The sequence below is a fragment of the Scyliorhinus torazame genome, chromosome 10, assembly GCF_047496885.1.
Source record: "Scyliorhinus torazame isolate Kashiwa2021f chromosome 10, sScyTor2.1, whole genome shotgun sequence".
Taxonomy (NCBI): domain Eukaryota; kingdom Metazoa; phylum Chordata; class Chondrichthyes; order Carcharhiniformes; family Scyliorhinidae; genus Scyliorhinus; species Scyliorhinus torazame.
Genome location: NC_092716.1, coordinates 14,973,006 through 14,998,622, shown reverse-complemented (window position 1 = coordinate 14,998,622; position 25,617 = coordinate 14,973,006).

Genomic DNA, 25,617 nt, shown 5'->3' with positions numbered 1-25,617 from the left:
CCGAGTCACGGGTATCATGCGAGTGCCCTTTAAGAAATAATTTGTTTGACCACGTGGTCTGCAGCACGGCTTCAGTGATGTCATTTTTTGGGTGGAGCTGGGCTGTGGCTGTCAGGTGAGAGGGGCTTTTAATGTTTGGGTTTGGGTTTGGGTTTGTTCGTTTGGACTGCAGAAGAGAAGCTCTGTTTCCCTGTTTTCATTTTAAAGCTGTTCCGGTGAACTGACAGCACATTGGGCGTGGCAAACTGCCTTGGTAACTTTAAAGATATAGTTGCTTTCCGGAAGGAGTTTTGAATCTGCTGGTTGGAGGCCGGGTCTCATGGAAAGGACCAGTCCCATTCAAGTGAGATTACAGTGTGCTGGACCACACCCTTGAAAGGGGTTTTGGTGTATTGGATTTTGTATTGAATTGGAACAGTTACTATGGGGGATTCATTAAGAGTTATATACATAGATTATTGTAGCTTTTGTGTGTTTTTTCATGTTTGTAATTGATGAAAAATCATTGCTAAGTGTTTCATATATGTTAACTACATTCTTATGATCAACTTTGTTTTGATAAAAGTGCCTAGAAAGTCTGATGAATCACACCTGACGCGAAGGCTCTTGTGCTCATCCTAGCCAAATTCAACATAAAGGTTATAGGTCAGGTGAGCTTCAAAATACACTTTCTAAACCCTGACCCATAACAAAGGTTATGAATGTTTTACATTTTTTTAAAGCTTTGTTTTTTTACACAGCCTACCATCACTACAGGGGTTATTCATCTTATACAATAAGATGTACAAGGTCAATGGGCATGGAAGCACCATGGGCGGGATTCTCTGATCCTGAGGCTAAGTGTTGACATCGTTGTAAACGGCATCGCGTTTTACAATGGCGTCAACAGGCCCCTAGGAGCAGCGATCCTGCACCGCACAAGGGGTCAGCACGGCACTGGAGCAACTGACGCAGCTCCAGCTGCCGATACTGGCATCAGAATGGGCGCCGTGGGTCTGCGCATGCGCTATGGCCGGCGTGAATTTGCGTATGCACGCTACCGTCGCCGCGAATACGCGCATGCGCACGGGTTTCCTTCTCCGCGCCGGCCCTGACACAACATGGTGGAGAGCTACAGGGGCCCGTCGCGGAGGAACATAGGCCCCCACCAGGACTAGCCGGCCCGCCAATCGGTAGGCCCTGATCGCGGGCCAGGCCATCGTGGAGGACCCCCACAGGGTCGGATCCCCCCTCCATCCCCACCAGGCCGCCCCCTGCAGGATGAACGGTGAGGTCCCGCCGGGTAGGACCACAAGTGAACTCCGCCGGCGGGACTTGGCCGACCTCGGCGGCCACTCGGCACATCGCGCGTGGCGAATCGTCGGGGGGTGGGCCGCGTAGAGTGGCCCCCGACCAGCACCGTGCCAACCACGCCAGCGCCAATGGCACAATTCTCCGGTTGCAGGAGAATTGGTGGACCGGCGTCGGAGTGCCATCGCGTGAAACACCCGCCCCCCGGCGATTCACTGACCCAGCCCGGGGTCGGAGAATCCCGACCCTTATCCTAGCATTGAGGCATGAGGGTCCCTGGGTGGGTTACGGGGTACAACTTGTTATGGGGACATGAGGACAACCTTTTGAACTTACCTTTTAATAATTCCCCTTCTGCAGACGAGAGTTCATCACTCCTCTGAGTGGCCTCGAACCATGACTCTTTAAAAACCCACCCCAACTCCATGGGCTGGATTGTCCGTTGTCGGGATACTCCTAGCGCCGACAGCGCACCCATGCCCGGGGATTTCCCGATGGGGGGTGTGGCTGCCCACAATGGGAAACCCCAATGTCCGCTCGCAAGACGAGAATCCCACCCCATGAATATCACAGAGGAGAAGTACATGCCACAAAAACAGAAAATACTGGACAATCTCAGCAGGTCTGACAGCATCTGTGGAGAGAGAAGAAGGCCAGCGTTTCAAGTCTGGGTGACTCTTCATCAAAGCTGCAGAGAACTGGGCTTCGGGTCAGATTTATATTGTTGAGGGCGGGCATGGAGCAGTGGGGCTGGATGAAGGGCCAGCGATGGGTGGAGAGTGACAAAAATGTCGTGGACAGAAGAGCAAAAGGAATGTAAATGATGCAGAGAGTGACTCAGAACGGTGCTGATAATGGCACATGGCGAGATCAGAATGTGGTAAAGGAAGAACAAAGGTGAGCAGTGTGTCAAAGGACAACCTGGTACAGGGAACAGTTGGCCCAACTGGGGTAGAGTAGGGGGAGGGGAGACAATGGTGAGGGAAAAACAGATTGATGGAAGAAATTAAAACGCGCCGTGCTCCTCGATGTCGCTGTTTTGAGGCGGGCGGAGCACGCGAAAACAGGCACCGCCTGATTCCATCATAAAAAGGGATTCTCCGCCCGATCACCGATTACGATATCGGTGTCGGGGAACGGATATTCCCGCCCCTTTTGTTTTCTATCAATGACCTTCAAACAAGCAGAATACTGGGAGGTGCAGATCGCGGTCACTCAGATTCAGGTAAGTTATTTAGGTCCATTCTTAAGGTTAGACATTGTTGGACTATTGCATCTTGCAATTTAGCAATGCCTTGCTGAGCTGATGTACTGTTTATCGTCTTAGAGGATATACCATTTTTGATGTAAAAGGATGTTATTGCTTGAGCACAAAACTGTACCTAGGTATGCTTATAAACTTTTTAACAGTTGTCCAGCGTATGAACTCTGCTTTTAATTTTTGATCCCTAATTCATAGGAGAATCATTTTTTTCAATCTTATCACTCATTATTTATAGCTGGATTCTCCTATAACTTTACATATAAATCTGCATTCCTTCACGGGGGCAGGGTTAAAAAATTAGTCAGATCATTCTGGAGTGAAATTAGCAGACACATTTTCACGCAAATGATGCTAAAAGTTTGAAACTCTCTTCTGCAAGAGGCAATTGATACGAGATTAATTGTTCATTTTAAAACTAAGATTGATCCATTTTTATCAGCCAAGATGTAAGGGATATGTGAAAAAGGCAACTTTTTAGAATGCATATGACTTAGGGGCGTGGAGCACGGTGGTTATCACCGCTGCCTCACAGGGCCAGGGACCTGGGTTCAATTCCGGACTCGGGTGACAGTCTGTGTGGAGTTTGCACTTTCTCCCCGTGTCTGCGTGTGTTTCCTCCGGATGCTCCGTTTCCTCCCAAAGCTATGCAGGTTAGGTGGATTGGGCATGCTAAATTGCCCCTTAGTATGTCGAAAGGTCAGGTGGGGTTACTGGGTTACGGGGATAGGGTCAGGGTGTGGGCCTAGATAGGGTGCTCTTTCCAAAGGCCTATGCAGACTCGATGGGCTGAATGGCCTTTTTCTGCACTGTAGAGATTATATGATTCTATGATAATATTAGCCATGATCCTATTGAATGGTGGAACAGCATTGAGTGGCGAAATAGACGACTCCTGTTTCAATGTTTCGATGTCCCTTTGTTCCCTTTGTCAGATTATCACCCAGCAGATGAAGGTGAAAGTGGTCTCTGTGACTGCCTCAATGGAATAGGATCTTCCTGGATGATGAGCTAAGATTGGCTGAAAGACCTCCTCATCCTAATCCCCTTGTGAGCATGAGCTTGTGATTTGAACCGAAGTTTGAGTGCGTAATCCTGACAGCAAAATTCCTCTTCCAGTCAAACAATAAAAGGTGACACTTGTGTTCAGGAGGATGTGATTGCAAATGGAAATGACAAACTAGTCACTCAGTACTATGGTGTTCAGAGACAGTGATTACCAGTAAAATATAATTTGAAGCTATAATTATACAGATTGTAAATCCAGAATACATCAGGAAATAAGACATTCATGTTTTCATTCAAGAACAGCTGGTGCATTAACACAAACACATAATAAACCAAAATGATTGGAACCTCACTTCAAATTCAGTGATAAAGTTTAAAATTCCAACACTGCAAGTTCATTCACTCCAACTGCTGCCATTTACAGATTGTATATCATTTCAATATTTTGACACTTTCTCGCAATCTTAAGGTGTGTAGATGACTAGTATTGAACCAACATGCAGGAAGTGTTTCGAGAGGATCTAGCAGGCAATATGTGTGTGTGTGTGTGTTTGTGTGTACCCTACATATATAAATATCAACATTTGCAAATCCTGCTCTCAGTGTTTTGGTGAAAGTACATTTTGATTCCTTCGAATGATTTTCGTGCTCACTAAAATGCCAGAATGTTCCGGCTCTATGGGTAGCTCGAACGTTGTGGGTTCCCATCTGTTATGGGCCAGGGTTTGGAGAACCCCAAAGTGTATCATGGAGTTCACCTGACCCACAACTTTTAATAGATTGTGGTATGGGGAGCACACAGCCCACTCTACAGGTGTGGTACAGCAGAAATGGAAAAGTATTTTTTAAAGCAAAACAATGTTTATTCTATGCACTCAAGTTAACCTTTTTAAAACATACAGTGAACATCTTAGCAACCATTAATTCGAATACAACCCCCAAAGAGTACAACACTAAGTAATCCTTTAAGCATTCCTTTTAACATTCATTAGACTTAAAACACCTTTTATCAGAAGCACATCAGCTTAAATTCACTACTGTTATTAGTTTTAAATCACCAGGATCGATTTACAGTCTTTAGATTACAGAGAGAGATTCATACACCTTCTGGCTGTGACTGCAGCTATCCAGCTCTGAAAATGAAACTAAAACCCACCCTGCAGCAAACAGCCTAAAATGAAAGTAAAAAGCTGACAGGCAGCCCAGCTCCACCCACTCTCTGACATCACTGCAGTAATAAACACCCATTTCTTAAAGGTACTCTCACTGCAGATACTTATCTACACACCCATTTATAAACACACATTTCTCAAAGGTACTCTCACATGACAATAGGAAAGCTAAGTAGTGCAGAAAATAAATCTGAAATATAAACAGGAAATTCTTGAAATACTCAGCAGGCCGGGCAGAGAGAAATAGAGACAAGGGTGGTGATTTTCGACCATCACGTGACATGTTTTCCGATGGTGGAGTCGGACCTTCCAGTCCTGCCGATGTCTATGATGTGGGTCACCGGTGCAGCTGGTGGGGAACCCGCCGTGGGGGGGGTCGTTCTCGGCGTGATTCGATGATCCCACTGGTGGGAATGGCTGGAATATCCGCGCAATGTTTATGGTCCACACAATCTGCATTGGTTCCGATGAAGGGTCACAGACCTCTGTTTCCCTCTGCGCAGAATCGCTGAGCTTTTCTCGAAACGTCCCAATCCTGAAGGAGCAGGAACAAACCCTTTTGCCGGCTCTCCAAAAAACAACCAGACCTGTCATTCAATTCAAACTCTGCTAAGTTGTTGGTTGGTGCTAGGGGGTAAAAAACTGCGTATAGAGAATTTGTCCCAGAAATGCTAAGTGGTTTGGGAAGAGAAGCTGACACCCTTTCCTGCGGCCCTTCCTCTCCCACACTATGGTATTCAACCTTAATGTCACTAATCAGGAATGGGGAATGAACACTGCCATGCCAATATTGCCTCAACTCCCAAGAATTAAAGAGTGAGGTGACATTTGTGTTATTATAATGTCTTGAAAAGAAATAGGTTTACAGCAGATTTTGAAAAAAACAAGACATTTTCTACCTCCCCATCTAATGAAATGAAAATCGCTTATTGTCACAAGTAGTCTTCAAATGAAGTTACTGTGAAAAGCCCCTAGTCGCCACATTCTGGCGCCTGTTCGGGGAGGCTGGTACGGGAATCGAACCGTGCTGCTGGCCAGCCTTGGTCTGCTTTCAAAGCCTGCGATTTAGCCCTGTGCTAAACAGCCCCTATCACATTACCCAACCACCATTTTCGAATAGTATCTCGGTCAAGAGGCACATACATACGTTGGGCAGGATTCTCCGTTAACCGACGGCGAAATCGGGAAAGGCGATTGGGCGGAGAATTGGTCCCGACGCTGAAATGGCGGGAGGTACCGGTTTGACGGCAAATCGCAATGTTCCAGCACCTCGACAATGGCATCAGTGTGTTCCAGAACGCACGTACAGTAAACACCGTTTGCATATGGGTCCGACCCGGCATTCTCCGGGGTCTCCGCGATTCTCCGACTCCGATGGGCCATGTTTCCGACGGCGAGGTTCACTTGTGCTTTTAAAAATCACGAAACCGGCGTGGCAGCTGCTGAGGGAGAGGGAGAGTAGCGGGGGAGGCGGGGGGGGGGGGGGGGGGGGGGGGTGGCTGGCCAGGAGGTGGGCTGTGGGGTCAGGGTGGACAGGCATGGAATATCATTGTCGCAGCTGGCAAGGCAGCCAGACAGCTGCGCGCACCCCTAACAGCCCACTTTGAATTTAGTGCCTTGGCACATATAGGTGCCCTGCCCAGGGCACCCCTCTGGCCCCAGCCAACCCATCAGCTGTATGGGTGCGCTCCAGTACAACAAGTGCCATCCTGTTGGCTGGGGTGACTGTGTGGGGAGTATAATGTGTATGCGCGGCTGCAGCTTGTCATGTGGGTTACCCGTGCAGCTGCTGGGGAGCCACCGAGGGTCAATCATGGACCTGCCGAATCCCGTTTATGATTGGAATCGATTGTGTTCCACACGGCACCGGTGCTAGCCCCTCAGTGGTAGTGGAATCTGTTCAGATGCGGTGCTGGTTTTCCTGTCGTAAAAGTCCACGGATTCTGCATTGGCGTCAACACTTAGTCTCAGAAGTGGAGAATCCCGACCATGGACTGCATCACTATGGTGACTGTTGACAACGTTTTTTTTAAAATTCATTCATGGGATGTGTCCATTTCTCATGCCCTGATATGAAGGCATGAAAGAAAAAATCATCTAAAAATAAATGTTTTTTTTTTCCATGTTCTCTTCTTTAAATTCTGTTCTCTTTGTCAATGGACAATTGCTGGGGGAATAAATGGGAAAAGGTAATTCATCGTCTGCACCGGCATTGCGCTAATGATTTCACAGTTGTCTGCTCAAAATACAATGGGCTGGATTCACCGATTTGGAAGCCAAATTCCGACGCTGGTGTGGGAACTGTGACGTTTTATGGGGGAAAAATTGGTGGCGAAGCCTCACCCATCCTGCGACTGGTGAGGGGCTAGCAGCCAAGCCGAGTGAAACTCCCGGCTCCCACGACAAAAACAGCTGGAAATGGCCAGGTCTGTGGCCGTGTATGCGCACGGCGACGATCTGCAGCTGTTTCGCCGTAAAACATGACGGCAGCTGTGCGCGGACCCGACCTGCCAAATATTGCCCCCCTGGCCACCCCCCACAAGCACCCCACCCCCGTCCAGCAGCATGGCTCCCGGCTGACTGTGGCGGCGTTGGACACAGTCCGCAGTTGCCACGCTGGGTTCCCGATCGCTGAGACCACAAGTGAGCCGTGCCGATGGGAACTCGGTCCATCGGCAGCCCTGGAGAATAGAGGGTCAGACTCGCTAATGATATGCCAACGGTGCTTAAATGCCGCACGGCGAGCGACGTATTTACACCATTTTCGGGGTGCCGGAGGAACCCGACTTGCCGTCAAACTGGAACCTACCGCGATTTTGGCGTCGGAGGCTATTCTCCGCCCAATCACGTTTCGCGATGTCGGCACCTGTCGATGGTGAATCCCGCCCAATGGGTTTTAACGCGGGTCCTTAAAGCGCATTGTTAGCTGAATGGCTCAACCTGAAGCCATCCTGTCACATGACCGAGACTTTGGTTGTTTGAATTAGTTTAACTATGCGGTTTCTGGACTCAGTTTTCGGTTGTTGTTTAACCTCGAAAGGAGAAACTGGATTACAGGCTAACAGCCTGCCTCTGACCTCCATTTCTCCCAAAGCCAGATCTCCAGAGAGACTCCTGTCTTTCGCCGAGGGACTGAACTAATTCCCAGAATACCTTGCTGCATCTTCAACCGCCAAAACCGAGGTCCGAGGGCAAAGTCCAGGAATTCAGCCTGACAAAGCGAACCTGAAAGAATCTTCTTTGGAGATTGCCTTAATGAACTCTACTTATGTGAATTGATGTCAATAGCTTTTCGATTTATTTTTAAGTAACCAGCAGTTTCTCAAACATTCTTTACCTTTCTTTTGCTGCCTTTCTATCTGGAATGCTCGTGAATGTGAATGTTTGTCACGAACCATCCCTCAGGTTTTACAAGTGCCAATAATTCCTCGTTTTGTTTCACCTGAAAGAATTTGCCAAGGGATAATTTTTAAGCATTTGACCTCATCAACTGGGGTTTGGAAACCACACAAAACCCATTTTAACAAGGGAAAGGAATCATAGAAACAAACACAGAAAATAGAGGCAGGAGGAGGCCATTCGGCCCTTCGAGCCTGCTCCTCCTTTCATTGTGACCATGACTGATCATCGACTTATAATAATAATAATCTTTATTGATGTCACAAGTCGGCTTACATTAACACTGCAATGAACTTACTTCGAAAATCCCCTAGTCATCACACTCCGGCTCCTGTTCGGGTACACAGAGGGAGAATTCAGAATGTCCAATTACCCTAACAAGCACGACTTGTCTTTCGGGACTTGTGGGAGGAAACCGGAGCACCCGGAGGAAATACACGCAGACATGGGGAGAACATGAAGACTCCGCACAGACAATGCCCCAAGCTGGAAATCGAACCTGGGTCTCTGGTGATGTGAAGCAATAGTGCTAACCACTGTGCTACCGTGTTGCCCGAACCCTGATCCTGCCTTCCCCCCCCTTATCCCTTGATCCCTTTAGCCCCAAGAGCTATATTTAATTCCTTCTTGAAATTACAGAATATTTTCCCCTAAACTACTTTCTGTGGGAGCGAATTCCACAGATTCACCACTCTCTGGGTGAAGAAATGTCTCCTCACCTCACCTCAGTCCGAAAAGGTTTACCCCTTATCCTTAAACTATGACCCCTAGTTCTGAACTCCCCCACCATCAGGAACATTCTTTATAAATCTACCCTTTCTAATCCTGTTAGAATTTTATAAATTTCTATGCGATCCCCCCTCACTCTTCTAAACTCCAATGAATATAATCCTAACTGACTTAGTCTCTCCTCACATGACAGTCCCGCCATCCCAGGAATCAGCCTGGTAAACTTTCGCTGCTCTCCCTCAATAGCAAGAACATCCTTCCTCAGACAAGGACACCAAAACTAGTGGCCTAGACGAAATGAAAATGAAATGAAATGAAATGAAAATGAAAATCGCTTATTGTCACCAGTAGGCTTCAAATGAAGTTACTGTGAAAAGCCCCTAGTCGCCACATTCCGGCGCCTGTTCGGGGAGGCTGGTACAGTAATCGAACCGTGCTGCTGGCCTGCCTTGGTCTGCTTTAAAAGCCAGCGATTTAGCCCAGTGTGCTACACTGAGGGAAACTAATAAAATTAGTAAATTAAGATTATCGCTGTCACAGGCAGAAGAGGGGAACGCTAATAATAATTCAATCCAACTCGCTTTCGTGTTCGTGACAGAGCCAGGCCAGCATTTGTTCCCCATCTCCAATTGCCCTTGAGAAGGTGGTGGCGAGCTGAATTCTTGAACCGCTGCGGTCCATGTGGTGTAGGTGCACCCACAGTGCTGTCAAACCCACAACGTCGCTCGTCATCATTCTTTTCCTGCTGATTTCTCCCATTCACTTTTTGAACCCTGCAATTAGGGATTAGGGGCTGATTTAGCCCAGTGGGCTAAACAGCTGGCTTGTAATGCAGAACAAGGCCAGCAGCGCGGGTTCAATTCCCTTACCGGCCTCCCCGAACAGGCGCCGGAATGTGGCGGCTCGGGGCTTTTCACAGTAACTTCATTGAAGCCTACTTGTGGCAATAAGTGATCATTCTTATTATTTACTTACCCGTCTGTTGTGATCCAGAATCAGCATTCAAAGTACTGAGTTACTCATCTCACCTCTCTGAAGTTGACAGGCCTTTTGCATATTTCCAGAATGTTTCGCTTTTATTTTGAAACAAACTTATGCCAGTGGCTAAGTTGAAAAGATGCAGTGTGCTCGTCAGGAGGAACCTAACGTTTGTCATCTTTCAAAATGAAAAATAGCCACCTTTCAACTTAAACTGCCCATAAGCTCTGGAGAAAGCCATTGAAAGTCCCTCTGAGTGCCTCGCAGGCTTTCAGTCCATCATGTTTGACCTCTATGTTTTTTGACACCCAAGTAAGTATTTGTTGATGTTTTCCCTCTTCATTGAATAGTTAGATGAAGCTATTGAAGGTTATCACTTAGTTCAGTCTATTACAGATAATTCCCCAGTGAGTGAGACCGACACGTTATGCTTTGAGCAGTCATTCATATGAAGAAAATTATTCTGAAGGCAAACACACCAAACACAAAATTACCCATATATCAGTCTGAGCTATTTACCTTCCTCCTGAGTGATGAGAAATTCTCGATTTCAAATTTATAATCTGCCTTAGAGGTCGGGCTGGATTCTCCGCCGCCTGTCGATGCCTAGGGTTCCCGATATGACAGAGGATCTAACATGACCCAGTTGCATCCTATTATCGGGCTGGGCACCGGATACCCCAAGCCTGCGTGAATGTCTGGTCCTCTGGGTCGGGATTCACGTGGGCGTGAATTGGTACAGGTATTTGCCAGTGTGTCCCTGCCGGGTCGGACCTCACGGTGGGCTAAGGGGGTAACTCTTTAAGGGAGTTGCCCCCAAAGCCCATTGGAGGACCCCTCTCCCTCCCCCTCACAATGAAAATACTGCCCACCCCACCCCCACCAAACCCCCTTCCCCCCCCCCAGAAACCCTACACCAGAGAACCACCCAATCAGAAACCCGCCTCATTATCGAAACTCCCCCATTGCAGTGACATCCACCAGAATCCTCCCTCCTCCCATTACAGGACACCTGCCTAGAAGCCAGAGAGCAGTCTAGATCAACGATGGAAAAATCACAGCTTTGAAACACACCTGTGCCCTACACCTGTTGGCTCATGCAGAGAAAGCAGTTGTAAATTTATAGAAAGTGAAAACCACATGAGCTTGTTTTGAACCCCCGAGACATTTGATCTGCACTGCTTTCATTCACATCACTGGAAAATTTGCTTTACTAGGCTGTGATTGACAGCTTGCACACAGCCAACTGTTTGGATTGTGAAATTTAATTTTTCTTCACGCTTGAATAGATCTCAAGTTTACAGCTGTGAAACTAACCACGATGTTTATGAACATCTAGCTACGATTGGCAGCTCTTGAACCACATCAAAAGCAGTTAAGTACTCTCACATCCTTTTTTTCTGCGGAATCCCTCGCAATTCTTCTGCACTGTAAATTCTATGAATTCCCATCATGTATAAATTTGCATGGCAAAGGATAGTTACAAGAACTATCAGAATCAATAAAGGGAGATACAACTATGCTCAGGGTGTACTCAGGCTTGGACATCCCATGATCCTATTGTTGTCATGCTGCCATAATCAATGCACTTGGGCAGCCAGTGCATGGCCTGTGCCTTTAAGCTAATGGGGAGTCCAAGACTGCACCCCTATCCCGCCCTTTGTATGACAATCCTGACTTCTCGCTCGGAGTGACATCCATTGACCACTTGGCCTGGCAACCTTCATTCTGTACACTCCCTCCCACCCAGATCAGGAGCCTCAATCCACCAAGCTATTGACAGCAACATCAGGGAGAGTGTACTCAACCCTTTGGCGCCCATCCAGAGATTTCAACATTGACTGCGAGAGGGTCCTCATTGAGGAACACCTGCACTTTAATGTCTGAGTGGTGCTAGCTGCTTCTTTGGTGCTAAAATAGCTCCACTGTAGGCACGCTGTTCAGGCACCAAAGTCTGCAAAAGATCCAGTCTAAAAAATTCCTCTCAGACAGGGTACCTTCTCTTTCGAGGAAGCACTTCACAGTTAATTGACCATCAAGGGGCAGTACAGTAGCACAGTGGTTAGCACTGTTGCTTCACAGCTCCAGGGTCCCAGGTTTGATTCCCGGCTTGGATCACTGTCTGTGCGGAGTCTGCACGTTCTCCCCGTGTCTGCGTGGGTTTCCTCCGGGTGCTCCGGTTTCCTCCCACAGTCCAAAGACGTGAAGGTTAGGTGGATTGGCCATACTAAATTGCCCTTAGTGTCCAAAAAGGTTAAGTGGGGTTACTGGGTTACGGGGATAGGGTGGAGGCATGGGCTTGAGTAGGGTGGTCTTTCCAAGGGCCGGTGCAGACTCGATGGGCTGAATGGCCTCCTTCTTCACTGTAAATTCTATGATTCTATGATTCTATGAAATGCTTTAATAACTAACAAAGCTAATCCCTCCTTTGAAATAGCCTTCAGCTGTCCAGCAAGAGGCTTGTAATAGTAAATGGGGAGTGAAATGGACTTTAAAAAAGTAAGTACTGTCATAATATGCACTCAAGTTCATAATTAGATACAGACAGGCAGTGATGGACACACACAGGAACCAATCACCATACAGAATACAGAACGACCAATCACCAGGCAGGGCACTACAGAGTGCATTACCACACAAGGCAGGAAGGCTCGGCCTCTTCGTACTGCTGATAGCTGTAGCAACAGTCAGGGTGCAATGTACAGTCAGCACCTACTACACATGGCACAGAGCAAGTCTGGGCAAGCCAGACCAAGGTTAGCAAGCTTAGATTAATAGAATGTCATCCCACAGCGAACTGTGTACATTACTCGGCAAGTTCAATAAAGCAGTGTTGAACCATTTACAGCTTTGGAAGCCTGTTTTCAAGTGATACTGCGTGGAGTTGCAGTCCGTGTTAATCCAACATGTTTGACACATCAAGTCCAAAGGCAAAACTTCAAGGCGGTGAAAGGGAAATTCAAGAAACATGCTGCAGAATGGCTCTGTCCTGAATCCCGGGAGGCTGCTACATTCGACTTTAATCTCACTAACGAAATTCAGGTCATGCAAATGGGCCAGCACACAGCCCAAATACAGCCTGACTGACCGCCCAGATTCCTGGAGTCGGAGATCGACTGAATTGTGGACGCCATTGAGTGGAACAGGGACACTTACTTCCCCCGGGGGATGCAGAGACTCAAGCCTGCCATTTTCAACAAGACGTGGGATGAGGTGGCAGAGGCTGTGAGTGCTGGCAGCCTCACCAGGAGGACCAGCACGCAATGCAGGACGAAGAAGAACGACCTCCTTTGTAGAGGGTGCCATCTCCGCTACTCCACTACTGGGCCGATATCTGGGGTTTGAATATCTGTGTGTGTCTCTCTCCAGCTGGCACTGAAACTTCAGAGGCCAGGGGATGTCGCACTGGGACACTTCCACTGAAGAGAGCACTGATTCAAGCCTGCCGTTTATTCCTAACCGACAGCCTGAGACTTATATCACACAGATCTCCAGACCCCTACCAATACCCAGGTGATTCTCTCTCTTGCCGGTGGTGCAACACTCACCCAGTTCCTACTCCACTAGAGTAGCTTTCCCAAGAGAGAGAATAGGACACTGCTGTTTATTCCCTAACCAGCAGTCTGTCCTGAGTGAATCGCTCAAGATGACCCTCGATTCCTGAACCCGGAATTAAGGTGAGGAGTATTTTAACAATGACTTGGTCAGAGATCGCTGGTGAAAGATTGAAGAATTTAAACGACTCCAATTATCATCAAATCAAGGTTTATTGCAAAACCCAGGTCAAAATCATCAACAGAAGAAACACAATAAAATCTTATGCTCTAATACAACTAAGTCTATTCAAAAGTAATACAGCGGACACAACGAAAATTCTTATGATTACACAGTTTTTAGCAATATCACAAGGCACAAAACAAGTTCCCTTCCCCAAAGCCTCAACCACTATTAAAGTCAAGGGAGTTTCGTAAGCTGCTGCAGGGTACTTACGGTCACAGGCTGCAGAGGTCAAGTCAGGGGTGCAGAGGTCGAGCCAAGAACGAAGAGACCCCAATCGAAAACACAGCCCCTTTTATATTGTTTTACCTGGCTTTGTCCTGTGATCGGCCAGCCCCTTTTGCATTGAAAAAGGTAAGATTTAAAGTTCCCGCTGGTCCCGCCCCCTTTGAGCCGGTCAGACCTGTCGAGATGGGAGTACCTCCCCTAGGTCTGCCTCCAGTCTGTTTTTTTGAGATAACGAGGTTGAGCTCCCTTGAAGATTTTCAAAGACTTCCATCTGCTCCGGAGATAGCTGCTATGTTGATGGGGTGTTGATTGGATTCTGCTCTGGTGGAGGCCAGGTCATTTACATCTGCATGGGGCTATGACCATCCCATTGTCCTGCTTGCAGGCAGGCCCCCTGTGTATTCCCGTGCACCTTGGTCTGTGTTTTGATCTTATCTCGTTGTCTGGCTCCTTCTTCCTTGTAGCTCCTAGGGGGGGGTTTGTAAATACTTATGTTCCCTACTCAGCTCAGCGGACCAGGCCTGCTGGGAAAACTGGTTCCGTTCTCTTGGCTGAAAAGTCAGTTTACAGTCTCTGAGTTTTTATTCTTGGGCAGTTCCAAAAAGGCCGAATTGCCCGAAAACCTTACAGATGCCCCTTCGATACGTCCCTACCTGCTTGGACCGTATCGACACAGGTGAAGGGCAATCATTTCCTCTTGTGTGGACCGTAGGCCCCCCCCAACAACATGCGAAATTACAATTCCCAAGACAGTTCCCTTAATCTAGGCTACCCCTGGTTTCAATGAAAGGGAAAGACAAGACCATATCTAATTTAAACACACAGTAACATATACACATTTCACCGGAACCCCAAACGTAAGGGTCCCTGTACATATATCACAATCAAGTACACATTTCACCGGAACCCCAAACGTAAGGGTCCCTGTACATATATCACAATCAAGTAACTGAAACCCGCGAATCCATACAACTATTTACAATTGCATCTCTTTATTTCACCAAGGATCCTCCTTTCTTGGCTGCACTTCGTTTCTTCCCGTTGAAGGCTCTTCATTTATCCTCCATCGTCGATACCTGCAGCTGAGAGGTTTAGTCCAACTGAGGCGACAGCATAATGTACCCCCTGTACAACATTTCCTTTGTGGGGGCAAACACTAAACCATTCTCAGGCCCCCCCCCTGGTGGTGATCGGACAGTTGTGAGGGTCGATCGGTGGGGCTGTGGGCAGGGGTCGCTTTACCTGAACCAGCAGTTCGGTAGCTTCTACAGTCATCCCTTCCCTGGGCGTTACACATCCCTCCCCAGTGCGGTCAATTCATCCCGTTCCCTGGGTTCTGCCACCACCTTACAAAAGTGATTAATGCCCCTTGTGGACATGCCTTGGTAGATCCCCATGAACACAAATAAATGCCCTGGTCAGAAGCCCACCACTTATCCCAGCAAACGGTGATCCTACCCGGTGACCCCGTGATGGTCCGGTAGGTGTTGTCCAGTCCGTTCCCAGTCCGAGGACCGATCCCTCATGTCCAGCCTCAGCTTCCTGGGCCACCACCGTCTCCCCAAAGGAAGGTCCCCCTCACAGGTTGAACACACCCGCCTGCCCTCAGTCACCCTAACCCGGTTAGTCGAAGGACTCTTCTGTCTCGCCTCTGCGGAGTTCTCCCGGTCCCACCATCGCCAAGATCATCAGCAAGCTCCACATCGTCGGGTGCCCCATCTGAAAACAGACAAAACACATCCTTGCCTCTACAGCCCTACCTACCTTAAAGTGCATGGGTTCTATCCAGCGGCAGCAGCAGCTCCCGCTTTGAAGTTGCCGCAGCCTGTCTGTGATTCTGTGTTTACAGCCCGGCTCCCCAGGGTCCTAGTGCCTGGTTCTTCATCATTTTACCATTGCACCAGGCGCTTCTGTGTTCCCACGATCCTAAATACTTCACACACAACTACACACTAATTAGAACTAACAGGGGGGGAATGCTATATACAATGCCACCCGTCTCCGGGTGGCCAAATTAAAACTGTGCCCCGCTAAACTGGGGCAGTTCACCTGTTTGGTCCAACGGCTCGGGCCAGACCGTCCCCTCCCGGGGGTTCGGGCTGCCCCTTGCCTCTCCTTTCCCAACAGGGTTCGGTGATCCCTCATCGCTCCCTTCCCCTCGGGCCCCCTTACTGCGGGACCGGGTTATTGGGAGGTGTGATGGGGACCATCTTAGAGGGGGCTTGGAGACCCGATTGCTCCTTCGTCCCCTGACTGGTTCCCAAACCCAAGGTGATACCTCCACTTCCTCCGCCTCCTTAGCCTCTATACTAAGGCAGGCCACCTGACCCACAGGTAAGGGCTTGGGAATCGTTACTGTCCCTGGGCTGGGTGCTTGCAGCACTGTCGGTCTCTTTGGGACTGCCCCTTCGGGACAGCACCTTGTCACCGGTTGTGTGACCGTGGAGTCAGGGACCTCCCCCACCGTCGTTAATTCTACGGGGGGTTTCTCCACTACCACCCCCCGTCTTCCCCCCACCTTGCTCTTTTTTGTCCTTATGGGGTGGAACAATTTAAATTGACTGATGTGGCGTTCGCATGGGTCCCACCTTAAGGGATTTAAACTGCAAATAGCCCCTGAGGCAGCCTCCAGAATGGGACCCTGCACCTGGACCGGACCAGGGTCTGGGGCTAGAACTACCCCTGCGCTCCCTTTTTCCTGAGGCTGCTCCCTGGGTAGTCATACGGGTTCTTGTGGTGTGGGTGCGGGCAGGCCCTGGCCCGTTGCCATTGCCACCTGTCCTGAGCCTTGCAAAAGGGCTAAAATTTTACTTATCTCGATGGTTCCCGGGGCAGCTGCTCCTACCGCCGGGGTCTGACTCTCTACTGCGGGAGCCCTCTCCTGCTTGCTAGGGTTTTTACATTCCCTCTTGAAATGCCCGGCCTTCCCACACCCGTAGCATACCGGTTTCTCGTCGGAGGTCCGGGTGCCCTCATGCTTCCACTCTCTCTTAGGGGCTGCTGGCGCGATTTCATGCACCCTACCCTTAAGGGGCTTGTCCTCACCCCTCTCCCCATTACGATATGCAAGGGTGAGTTTCCTAAGGACCTCTGCCTCATTAAGGTCCGGACTCTGCGGGTCGAACCAGTGTTCGGCCTTTGCCCTAACGTGAGGGAGACAGTTAGCTACGAGGGTCTTCAGCCAGTGGGCTGTTCTCTCATCTAAATTCTGCCTATCCGCGGGAGCCCCACACGCCTCCACATAGACAGTCCACAGCCTGTCTGCGAACATAGTGGGAGATTCCCCTGGTTGCTGCTTGGTTTCCCCCACCCTCATGAAAGGGCTCCCCAGATTCAAGCCCATTGCCTCCAGAACAGCAGTGTGTGCTGCCGCCCAGGTGTCAGGTCTTCCCCCATTCCCAGAGGTCACTGTCCTGCATAGCTGGGCATCTAGGGTTATCAGGAGCATCTTTATTTGCTCCCCTTCGTCGCAGTCATTGATGTTGGCAGCCTGTTCCACCTCCATAAAATGCAGCGACGGATCCCCCTTTGGAGTTAGTCTGGGAACGTGGGCCACCATCCCCCTGAGCGCGGATGCCCCATGAGGAACGATAATGTCGCCCTCAACCGGTCCCCTGTTTGCCATCCCCGCCGGGGGACCATACCTTCTTTGCCTGACAGGGCACATCTGCCCTACCTGGGGTTCCTGCTCCTCCTCCCCACTGTCCAGCTCTCCTGCCTCGTTGGGTAGCCCCCCTGTCCCCGGGCTAACTACCCATATAGGAGACGCCGCTATCTGGGGATACACCACTGACCCCCCTTGGACCTGCCCCTGACCGGGCGGTCCAAACCCTACCTGCTGACCCGGCCCCATCACCGGCATCCCAGGCAGCGGTCTGTCCCCATCCCATGGGGACCCACATACGAAACCAGGCGGACACGCCGCCAGCTGGGGGTACCCTGCCGACCCCCCTTGGACTTGCTCCTGAACGTGCAGTCCGATCCCCCCCTGCCGACCCGGACACAATCCCGGTGCCTCAGGAGGCGGTCTATTCCCCTTGGCCTTTGGGGAATCATCAGCTGCGAGGAGCACCTTGCCCCTAGGGAACCCCCCTGGACCTACTCCACTACTGGGCCGATATCTGGGGTTTGAATATCTGTGTGTGTCTCTCTCCAGCTGGCACTGAAACTTCAGAGGCCAGGGGATGTCGCACTGGGACACTTCCACTGAAGAGAGCACTGATTCAAGCCTGCCGTTTATTCCTAACCGACAGCCTGAGACTTATATCACACAGATCTCCAGACCCCTACCAATACCCAGGTGATTCTCTCTCTTGCCGGTGGTGCAACACTCACCCGGTTCCTACTCCACTAGAGTAGCTTTCCCAAGAGAGAGAATAGGACACTGCTGTTTATTCCCTAACCAGCAGTCTGTCTTGAGTGAATCGCTCAAGATGACCCTCGATTCCTGAACCCGGAATTAAGGTGAGGAGTATTTTAACAATGACTTGGTCAGAGATCGCTGGTGAAAGATTGAAGAATTTAAACGACTCCAATTATCATCAAATCAAGGTTTATTGCAAAACCCAGGTCAAAATCATCAACAGAAGAAACACAATAAAATCTTATGCTCTAATACAACTAAGTCTATTCAAAAGTAATACAGCGGACACAACGAAAATTCTTATGATTACACAGTTTTTAGCAATATCACAAGGCACAAAACAAGTTCCCTTCCCCAAAGCCTCAACCACTATTAAAGTCAAGGGAGTTTCGTAAGCTGCTGCAGGGTACTTACGGTCACAGGCTGCAGAGGTCAAGTCAGGGGTGCAGAGGTCGAGCCAAGAACGAAGAGACCCCCAATCGAAAACACAGCCCCTTTTATATTGTTTTACCTGGCTTTGTCCTGTGATCGGCCAGCCCCTTTTGCATTGAAAAAGGTAAGATTTAAAGTTCCCGCTGGTCCCGCCCCCTTTGAGCCGGTCAGACCTGTTGAGATGGGAGTACCTCCCCTAGGTCCGCCTCCAGTCTGTTTTTTTGAGATAACGAGGTTGAGCTCCCTTGAAGATTTTCAAAGACTTCCATCTGCTCCGGAGATAGCTGCTATGTTGATGGGGTGTTGATTGGATTCTGCTCTGGTGGAGGCCAGGTCATTTACATCTGCATGGGGCTATGACCATCCCATTGTCCTGCTTGCAGGCAGGCCCCCTGTGTATTCCCGTGCCCCTTGGTCTGTGTTTTGATCTTATCTCGTTGTCTGGCTCCTTCTTCCTTGTAGCTCCTAGGGGGGGGTTTGTAAATACTTATGTTCCCTACTCAGCTCAGCGGACCAAGCCTGCTGGGAAAACTGGTTCCGTTCGCTTGGCTGAAAAGTCAGTTTACAGTCTCTGAGTTTTTATTCTTGGGCAGTTCCAAAAAGGCCGAATTGCCCGAAAACCTTACACCTTCGAGCAGCTTGGGTGATGCCCCTGGCATCATTCCTGTCCCCACTCCTCACATCTGCGTCCTAAACCCCGAAAGGCCATCAACACCCGACCTGACTGCATCTCCCTTACAACCCATCCTTCATGAAACCCCAGCATGTATTGTTCTCTTTGCCCAGGAGCCTTGCACACGCATGTCACCAGCAAAATTGCTGCAGCACTTCAGGTGGAGGCAGGATCTCCCAAGGGTGCGGCCAGTCGGAGGGGGCTGCCCGATTCCAAAGAGCAGTTGTCGCCCAGACAGACTTTGCACTTCTGGAAAAGATGATCTCATCACAGAAGCAGAGTCAGAATGTACAGGAGTGAGTGCCAGCAACTTTCCAGTGGCTGCAAGTATAGCTGGAGGAGTCTGCTCGCCTTCAGGTGCCGAGAATGCGTGGCACCGAGGCCAATAATGAAAGAGTGACGTTCGCAGTGGAAGGCCCAGGGCAAGACATCAGAGCCATGCATCAGGATATTCAACATTTGGGGCACATTGTGCTATCTATGGCTAAGGAACAGGGCAGGAGAGCCCAGTCACAGGCAGACATATCCCGGTCAAGGATGGACATTACAATGGTGCTCCAGAGCTTAGCCCATTCTCAAAGTGTCATGGCGAGGGCATCGGGAGCATTGGCTGGGCTCTGACTGACCTGAGATAATCACGGACATGTCCCAGGCAGTGAGGGACATGTCCTAGGCAGTGAGGGACATGTTCCAGGTAGTGAGGGACATGTTCCAGGTAGTGAGGGACATATCCCAAGTAGTGAGGGACATTTTCCAGTCTCAATGCTCCAAGACTGAGGGTATCGAGACGATGCTTCAGATGAGGGCGGGCCTCCATGACTGGCATCGCCAGGTGATGGTGGTGCCTCTGGAGATCACACCGGCCTCCCCTTCATCCCATGGAGTAGCCCAGGGAGCACCCCGAGGGACGAGGAAGTGATGGGTCCCATGCCGACACCTCCCGCAGGGCGGAACAGGTTGACACCCGTAAATCGGCCGGGTCCATGACACATGAACGCCCCCACATGGTTATACAAACATCGAGAAGTGGCAGGGCATCAGGGAAGCAGTATGAGCCTGCCTTGTATGACAGTATCCCCAGTGATGCTTTTTCTCTTGTGATCGTGATTGTTTTAAGCACCTCACCGGAAAGATCTCTGGTACTCCACTCAAAGGACTTTGGCTGCAGGTCCCTCATGCAGCTGAGCATATGTTATGTTGGGAGTGATTTAAGAGAGGGCATTAAGCGGGCAAGCGTGATCCAAAATGTCACCAAGTGTGCCAAATAAGTATGCGCCGACCAGTCAGAGTGAGCCAGGCAGGCCGTGCGCACAGTACTAGTTACATTTTAGAAGTTTGGGGCAGCCATAGCACTGGAAAGGGTGGGATTGGGGAGTAAAATTTTCCAACGTAACAACCAGAGCAGGTCTTTCACCAGGATCTGAACATTCCTAATACAAACAAGACGCGATTCAGCAATCTCGTTGTGCCCGGCACGGATCTGGGTGCAAAGGATGAATCGTGTGCGAGCCCCCCAAATCGGGCTCCATATCGGGCACCAGGCCAATCGCGAGTCACACGACTCGCTCCACCCGGCGCCATCTGGATCTTGCACTCGCTGTGCGGAAACTTTCAGTTCTCGAGGCACTACCGCGCTCTCCCGCTTCGGAACGTTACAATTCAGACCGCAGTTTCTGCTGTTAATTCTCCATCAATTAAAAGCGTTCTCTTGAACGATAAAGCTTTGATACATTGAAAAGGGAAGTAAGATGAGCGCCGGAGGGAGAACAGGATGGAAGGTTACGTTGATGCGATGAAATGAAGAGGGGTGGGTGAAAGCTCAAGTGGTGCGCTTACACCTGCATAGATAGATGGGCTGATTGGCCTGTTTTAAGGCTGCGGATTCTATGTAATTCTGCGATCTAACACCCACAGTGTTTTTCTTACTATACTGCAAAGGAAGAAAACCTATTGATCCTGGAGAACCTGCAGCTTCTTTTGGAGGTTCTTACTTGACTCATTGATCAACAGGTTTGCATTGGGCTGCAGATCTTTATCCCAGTGGAATAAAAAACACAAATTTATCAGGTTGTGCATGTTTTTTCCCGAAGCAGCACCACCAGCCTCTCTTCAGGTTTACTGCAGTGATTTTCACATTCGTCCCTTGAATGGGCAGACTTTTAAATATGATTCTCGGTCCCCGGACGGTTAAACAGTCTGAATTAGGCACTGGTTCATATTGATTACTGCTGCTGAGGATTATTTCACTCACAACGCTCCTCCACTTCTAATAAATTAGCCTGTCAACCCTGTGAGGCAAAATGGAATTGGAAACTCATGCTTTTTGACAAGTTATTTGACTGCTCGCTCTGTACCTACTGATGGCTTTCATTGCACAAAGCAGCCATTTAAGCTTTAAAATTGATTGATTTATTCTTTCTTCGTTGGGGGAGGAAATCAAGTGCACAGTAAAGATGACAAGCCAAACAAACTTTGCAAATTGAAGTTCTGTTACTTGCATTCCATCCGAACAAACAACTTTCAATTTTTGACGTGCAGTTGAAGGACTGGACTGATCTGCAGGGTCAACAGGAGCAGCAATTGATAAGGACACTGCAGCCATCTCAATGCTTCCTCTTCCTTGCTGTTACTTGTCAGTCAGGCTCTCAGGCAAGATCTTCATGGATAAGGTTGAACAGGTTAGGCCGAGGAGCATTAGGGTTTCGAAGGATGAGAGGCAAACTTATCGAAACGTAACGGGCGCAATCCAACGGCAACGCTGCGCCAGAAAAGCAGATGGCCGCGGCGCAGTGTGGCCGATGAAAGTAGGGAGACCCCACCCGGCTCTCCACGCTCGCGAGATCCAAGGCGAGAATCGAAGCCGGGACCTTGGAGCTGTGAAGCAACAGTGCTACCCACTGTGCTACCGTGCTGTCCTTAGTCTGCTTCCACTGCTCTTACAGATAGTGCATTCCCAATCATTAAAATTCACTGCATTAAAAAGAAAATAATCCCCTGATCTTCCTCTGGATTTACTGGCGATTATCTTAATTCAGTTTCCTCTGTTTCTTCCCCCTCCTGTTGGTCTTGCTTTCATTTACTTATTTATGGGATGTGGGTATCACTGACTTGGCCAGCATCTATTGCGCTTGAGATGGTGGAGGTGAGCTGCCATTTTGGACATCCGCCGCCCCTGTGGTAAACTGCTGCCATCCATTTGGAAACAGATTCTCCATCTTTCCGCCATCGAAACCTCCCCCCTCTAATTTTGAACACCTCCATTCAATAGAAATTTAACCGTTTCATCTCCGATGGCAAACAACGCCAGCTCCCTCAGTCTTCCCACATAATTGAATTCTCCAATTCCTGACTGTAAATCTTCTCCACGCCTTCTGTCAAGCTTTGACACCTTCCCAGAATCAGCCACAACATTCTAGCTGCTGTCTCGTGCTGTGATTTGCAAAGTGTTGTCATAACGTGCTCATTTTTGTCCTTTACGTTTTGATTTATAAAGCTCTGGTTATCATATTAAAGAAAAAAACCAAATCCACTGACTTGCCCAGCCGACTTTAGAAGCGTAAGGAGCTTTATCACTTTTAACTTGTGCCTGGTATCTTCCTCACCAGATTTATTCATAAATCTCCTGTTCTGTTGATACAGTGACCTTTACTGTTTAGATCCAAAACAGGAAGTCCTTAACTCCTTGACTGACTCTCCCACTTTGATCCTGTTCTGTTGCAGCATCTTGCACTTGGCTCTCGATAATTTGATCAGGGAGCCAGTGGATTTATGTTTCAAAGGCCGTCTTGTCTCCGCTGCTATTCCTCGATGATTTAAATGGTTTTCCAACAAGGAAATAAAGAGAAAATTACGTTTGCTCAGTGAGTTTCAAGGAAGTTCATTTGAGAATCTTTGCTGTTAAATATTTCATTGTTTTCTTTGAAGGATTGTTTTCAGGGTGGTTTCACACTGAAAGGGTCAAGCAATGTAACAGAGAAGGCTCTAAAGGAAAACCAGTGGGCAACTGGATAAAAATGGTGCCCTGGGAGTTGCGAAGGTCTTCCTGGAAACGGGCACGAAGATCTGCTGTTGTCTGACCCCCTCCCAATCCGCTGACATCAGTTAGTTCAGCAGACACCAGCGATCAAAGCTAATCTGTATGGCTCAGTATCGTTTGAAGGAACGCATTCGACCATTAAGTCATTGGCAGAGCTGGACTGCATTATTCTGATTGCACAATAGCTGCTTCTGCACTCATTGCACGCTTCATGAGATTGATTCCAAAACCTTCTCACTCTCTTGACTAAGATAGAAATGCTGAAGAGTCACCAAAATCAATAGTAATATTTTATTTTTGCATTCCCTCCAGCAAGATGAGATTTGAAACCAATTCCTTGCTTAATACACGCGTTATTTGCCATTATTCCAGACACGGTGATCTGCAGACAGATGAAGACAGCTCGGCAATGAATGCTTTCAAACCTCACTACAAATCAAAGCGTTACAGAGTTGAAAGTTACACACTTGACACAGAGGACAAAGGAGTGCAAGACAACCTCAGATCACTGGTGTGCTGTGGTGCTAAAGTAAATTCTGAACAGCGTTTTAGTCAGGTGTAACTTAAGGAATGAAATTCAAAGGGGTGCTTTATCACAAGGAGGAAACAAGAAAGTGAGAAAAATTTAGGCAGAAGAAGAAAAAGATCAGATGGATAGCTCGTAAAATTCTTCACATAGCTTTCACTGCAATCGAGATGACCTAATTATAATGCTCTTGAAGAACGAGTTCCTTGAAGACTGATGTTTAAATATCCACCATCTCATAAGCGAAAGCTGAAAACTTGAAATACAAATGACTTACTGCATTCCTCTGGAATGTAAGCACTGTAACCCAGCATGGTTTCAGCTTTAACCCACACTTTCGTCTGGGTTGATTTCATAAAATTGAGCGTCAAGTTAAAATTGACCTCAATGGCCATGGAGAGTAAAAATGACGGATGTTCCCAATCTGCGTCATAGCCCCCTCTGCAGATGCATGTGCGTGGCTGAGAAGATTTAACTTCACTGCAATGTTTTTAGTGTCAGTGTTTATACAGCTCGGATGTCACTGGCCAGGCCAACATTTATTGCCTATCCCTGTGTTGCTGGTCTCCCTAAACCACCGTGTGCTGAAGGTGTCCCCAGACTGTTGTTAGGGAGGGAGAACCTCCACCTTGTTACTCTTCAAAGACCAAAGAACAAAAAAAGTACAGCACAGGAACAGGCTCTTCGGCCCTCCAAGCTGTGCCGATCATGTTGCCCAAACTAAAAATATCCCTCTATTTTCTCCCTACTCATGTACCCATCCAGATGCCTCTTAAATGTTGCTAATGTGCGTGCTTCCACAAAATTCTCTGGCAACGCGTTCCAGGCACCACCACTCTCTGCGTGAAAAACCTACTCCGCACATCTCCCTTAAACCTTCCCCCTCTCACCTTAAACCTGTGCCCCCTGTAATTGACACTTCCACCCTTGGAAAAAGCCTCTGACTATCCACCCTGTCTATGCCTCTCAGAATTTTGTAGACCTCTATCAGGTCTCCCCTCAACCTCCATCTTTCCAGTGAAAACAATCCTAGTTTATTCAACCACTCCTCAAAGCCAACACCCTCGAGACCAGGCGAATCCTGGTGAACCTTGTTCACACTCTTTCCAAAGCTTCCACATCCTTCTGATAATGTGATGACCAGAACTGCACACAATACTCCAAATGCGGCCTAACCAAGGTTTTATATAGCTGCAACATGATTTCCCAACTCCTGGACTCAATGCCCCGGCTGATGAAGGCAAGCATGCCATTAGCAGTTTGATATAATCGAGTGGCTTGCTCGATCGCATCAAAGTGCATTTAGGAGTGAACTATGTTGGTGTGGGGCCAGAGTCGCCTGCAGGACAACCAGGGTTTGAACATTGGAGTAGGCTATTCAACCCCTCGAGCCTTCTCTGCCATTCAACTCGATCATTGCTGAGCATCTACCTCAAAGCCATTTTCCCACACTATCCCCTTTGATGATAGTAGGGTCTATGGATCACTATGTACTCAATGACTGAGCCTCCACAGCACTTTGGAGTAGACTTCTCACATCTCCATCCGCCAATCCGCCGGTGAGGCATACCCTCTTCTTATTTCAATGGTACTCGGTCCTCAGATTGAACCTCCACAAACACTGTCCTTCCATCCTCCGAAAACATTTCAAGCTCGCATTCCCTCATCTCTTTTTCTTGGTGCAGGAGAAGAGAATGCAGAAGAGCAGAGAGAGGCAGTGAACTAGAGCTAGCCCGTCAGTTATC